This window comes from Arachis duranensis, chromosome 8, assembly GCF_000817695.3.
Source record: "Arachis duranensis cultivar V14167 chromosome 8, aradu.V14167.gnm2.J7QH, whole genome shotgun sequence".
In the NCBI taxonomy this organism is placed as follows: domain Eukaryota; kingdom Viridiplantae; phylum Streptophyta; class Magnoliopsida; order Fabales; family Fabaceae; genus Arachis; species Arachis duranensis.
Genome location: NC_029779.3, coordinates 27,848,470 through 27,853,758, shown reverse-complemented (window position 1 = coordinate 27,853,758; position 5,289 = coordinate 27,848,470).

Below are 5,289 nucleotides of genomic sequence, written 5' to 3'. Positions count from 1 at the left end.
GCACTACATATAAATATCTCGAGGTTTGTGCAATTTCAGCAGACGCAGTAAAATTTATGTCCCATCTCTTAAATTATATGCATGTATCTCACTTTGCTTGTATGTCTAGATTTTCTTTAAATGTTTTGTGTATTAAAAAATTATGTTAACACTACGTTTACTTTCCTATCTTGACCCTTGAATGGTCAGAGCGTACTGTATTTTTGTTCCCTTTTGTAGATTGTCTTGATTAATTTTAATGGTATGATGATGTTTTCCTTTCATTTTATTATGTTCATCGCACAAAGTTTTAGTGTGGTGCATTTATGTGAGGTCCCCCCTAAATGATGATTTTCCTTTTGATATTGTGCTCTTGTTTGGCCAGCAATGACTTCATTTTTTCTTCCTGTTGTTGTTCAAGATAAGACATTTGTGCCATATCAACCAGTTTATAGTGACCAGCAAGTAAAGTAGTCATAATTTCCTAATCATTTTGTTCTTTTCCTCTCATAATATTGTTATTGGGATAGCATGTCATGTCTATTATATTTAAATTTACATTTACAGGTATATTAGTATTCACTACAATGTTAATCCATTTTAACCTGCTTTACATGTTTGCATTCATATTACTTTCTGAATATAGATTTGACGTCTCAAAGTTGGAGTCATTGATAGCCAAGGTTAACCTATTGATTGTGTTTTCAGTGAGAATGTTCCTTTGTCTTTGGTATAATGCTTCTCCTACCTTCACAAGCTAATATGATGCCTATGGGTGTTGCAGTCTCATTCCTCAGATAACCGTGCTTTAGCTAGAAAGTGCAAGGACGTTAAAATTGACAGAATATACATAAGATCTTACACGGGTAAAAAAACAGATGATTTCATGGCTGCAACAAAAGTTTTTCTAACTACTGTAAAGCATTGTATTTTAATATTCTATACATAAATTTTAAATATTGCATTTTATTTTACATATATGCATTTAAATATGCACAAATGGCGTAGTAAATTTTGAAATGAGTGCTGGTATATATGAATATTGACATGTTAAGGGATTAATATCTACTACTTATGCCTGATATACAAGGTACTTGTGTAAAATCTTAAGAAATACTATGGTTATAATACTTTTCTATGCCTGATCACTGGTACTAGAGCAATAATATAGAGCTTGATGATTTTACTTAATGGTGATGATAATTTCATTTAATGCTGCTTTGCAGTAATATATATCTTTTTTTCTCCTTTTGTCAATCTTTTTGCAGTTTGCAATAGCTCCGGTTGATGTTCCTCAAATCAAGTACGGATCATGATATAAAATAGTAATTTACTTTTGATCATTAGCTATGTGCTAATTATTGATGTAACATAAACTTGTAGTATTTATGTTGTTTAAATTTGTATTATACTCTGTTATTTTTTAAGAAAAATTTATGTATAAATATTTTGAATTTAATGAAATATTTCATTTTGTAGTAATTAATTTTAGTATATTTATATTATGTACAATAATAATAATAATTGGTAAAAATAATTTAAAATTTTATAAAAATGATAGGTTGTTATTTCTAAAAGAATGAATATAATTAAAAAAGTCTTAAAATTTTAGCGGTAATAGTAATGGCAATTAAAAGCAGTGATGGACCCAGAAAAATTTAGTTGTGGGGGCAAAAAAATAATAAAATTTAGGTATAAATATATCTTTTTTTATTTTTCATAATATCTAATAAGTTAAGAACTAATATATCATGACTTTGAGTTTTATTTAAGAGGGTCAATGAATTACTACACACACGAAATGAAATTCGAACTCCCAACACTTGTTTAAGCGGACGATTAAGCTAATCACTCGACCAACCCAAATTTATTTAGACATATTTAAAATTTTAAATTAGAACTATCTATACATATTGATAAGAATTAAAAACATACACACAATCACTTATTATAGTATTTAAAATAATAAAAAGATAATTTCACTCAGTATAATATTTAAAATAATAAAAAAATATTTACAAGGACTTTTTTTTTATTTTTAACATGACTAAGTATTATTTTTTATATATATTTTTAAACAATTATTTTATTTTTTATTATCTCATATTTAATTATCAAATCTACTTATTATAATTTTTATAGTATAAATAAATTTTTTAACCAAAATAATTACAGTATATTAATACATAGATAATATATTTTTTTAACCAAAATAATTACAGTATATTAATTATCACTAATTTTTTAGTGTATTTATTTATTTTTCATACTAAATCAAATTTAACAATATAATTATTATTATGTGTTAAGTTTAACAAAATATTTTTTAACATAAAATACAAAAGAACTATTTATATTTTATTTTGAGACAAATATAATATAATAAGTGGTATATATGTATATAAGTATTAATTTTAAAAATGTCGGTAAAATGGATTTTAGCAGCAATAGTAATGACTACTAAAAATGAATAATATTGTAATTTTAGAATTATTTTTGGTGGCCATATAAATTGTCAAGAAAATGGCCGCTAAAAGTTATATAGTTTTTGTAGCCATTAAAACAGTCTTTACTAGTAAATGTTATAATTGCCACTAAAACTTTTTAACGACAAAGTATAAGACAGCTAATGTCTAATTGTCGATAAATGTATTAGTGGCTATTTTTATTACTGCTAAAAGTAAAACTACTAAAAATAAAATAAATAGCCACTAAAAATAATTTTTTTATAATGACATTAGTAAAGTGATTTTTTTTAAATTATTTATTAAAAATTACTTACATATATATGCATTAATCTTATTAAAAATTGTCAAATAATCTTGTAAAACTGTTTGCGCTCTCTCAATGTTCAATATATTAAAAGGTGATGTTAAGTGTTAACTAAGGTCTGGTTTGATGGAAGAGATAAAATGAGAAAAGAAAATCAAAAATTAAAACAAGTATATATAGTGTGCAATGTAAAGAATAAAGGTCGAGACAAACCTGATATTTAAATTCTTCAACAAAATTAGATAAAGTTCAAACCACATGATAAGGATCAAAGTATCATCCCTTCTTTTATGGCTAAGACAATCTCTTATAAGTATCACATGATTCATAATAGGAGAAGAATATTTTGACAGAAGAAAGTTTTGATAAATGAATTTAATAACACATTTAATATGAAACATAAGTTAGTATACCACATCTAATATGAAATTAATAAAATAATAAAATATTTTATCCAATTTAATTTCTATGTTTACTTTTTTCGTAAAAACTAATTTTTAGATATTCCATTATGATTATTACATTAGTAAAGTGATTATCTTTTTAAATTATTTATTAAAAGTTATTTACAGGATAAGTATTATTTTGGATCGTTCTTAATATTTAAGATCAAAATCAAATTCATCTTTAGTCTTATTTTGAATTTAAAATCGTCTCCAACATTTCATTTGGTATTAAAAATGTCTTTTTAACTTTTTTTGGACAAAAGTACCATTTTCTAACTTCACCGTTCACCACAACCTTTATTACCACCAACTATTCATCTTCTCATATCTATTTATTTTAATCCATCAACAACAACACAACAAAAATTCATAATCAACAACATAACATTCAAATTTAAAAATTCATCATCAACATCATATCATTCAAATTCAAGAACAATATTAACAACCTCATTTATCTTAAAGAGATTAGGAAGAGAGTGAAACTACAGGGAAGAAAGGAGAAGCGAGAGAACGAGAGAGCGAGAGGGAGAAAGCTCAAAATCGTGGCCACCACCATCGAAACTGCCACCACTGTTGCTCTTGAAAATTGCCGCCAGAAAGGAAGGAAAAGAAGATCTGGAACCAGATCAGAAGTCCTTGCAAACGCTAACAGAGAAGTAGAGAAGCTCAGCCTCAATGTTCACCACCATCTTCAACGTATCAAAAATTTGTTTTAAATGTAACATCAAATCCTTTAAATCCAACAACAACAACAAAGCATTCAGATTTTTTTGAAAAAAAAATGAAAAACTTAATTAATTACAGAGAAAGACAAACGAGATTCAGAGTGAAGTAGAGATAGCAAGGTCACCGGTTTGTTCCGCCACTGCTGTCGCCAGAAAAGGTCGTCGACAGCCGACAAGGTAAATGGTGATGGCGCCGTGACCAACGCCAAAAAAGAGGGCGACGACAGCGAAAAGGATGTTCTTCAATGGCGAGGCGAGGAGAGGGTGCGGCAGGCAAGGCGAGGATGCGGGACAATAAGGTGAGGGTGTGGCATGGCAAGGCGAAGGCGACTATCAATCTCGACAGCAGCGGAGGAGTCCTCGATGGAAGATCTCTGCTGTGATTTCCCCTTTCAACACATGCAACAATAGCAACAACAGCAATAACAACATAACGACGACACCATTTTGAAGAGCACCGAAATTAGGACAAGGATGCTCAGGAAAAAGAAAAGGAGTGGATTTAGAGGATTGTCCGATTAAGAAGAAGAAGAGGAGGAGTTGGAGGAAGAGGTGGAGGAGTAGTGTGAATTTTTGTTGTGTTGTTGTTATTGATGGATTAAAATGAATAGATATGAGAAGAGGAATAGTTGGTGGTAATAAAGGTGGCGGTGGTGGTGAACGGTGGGGTTAGGTAAGGATATTTTTGTCTGAAAAAAGTTGAAAGGACGATTTTAATATCAAATAAAATATTGTTAGGAATAATTTTAAATCCAAAATAAAATTAAAGACGAATTTGATTTTGACCCTAAACTTTAAGGACTAAAACAGTACTTATCCTTTATTTACATGCATTAATCTTGTTAAAAATTATCAAATAATCTTGTAAGAGTCCTTGCACTCTATCAATGTTCAATATATTAAAAGATGATGTTCATATTTAACTAAGGTCTGGTTTGATGGAAGAGATAGAACGAGAAAAGAACATCAAAAATTAAAAAATATATATTGAGTAACGTAAAGAATAAGGTCGAGATAAACTAAATACTTGAATTCTGTAACAAAATTAGATAAAGTTCAATCACATAATAATGATCAAAGTATTGTCGCTTCTGTGACTAAGACAATCTCTCACGAGTATCATGATTCGCGACAGAAAAAGAACGTTTTGACAGAAGCAGGTTTTCATAAAGGAAAAGTCTAGGGGTTAACAATTTTAATGAATTTTAGCCAGTATATAACCAGCAGAGAAAGATGAGCCATTGGATGAAATCTCACATCAATTTCACACCATCAAATCATCATTAATGATTAGTTAATGGCTAACAATCACAAAAATTACTGGTCCCCTGACATTACTCTATGAATTTATCTTAATCTTAAAG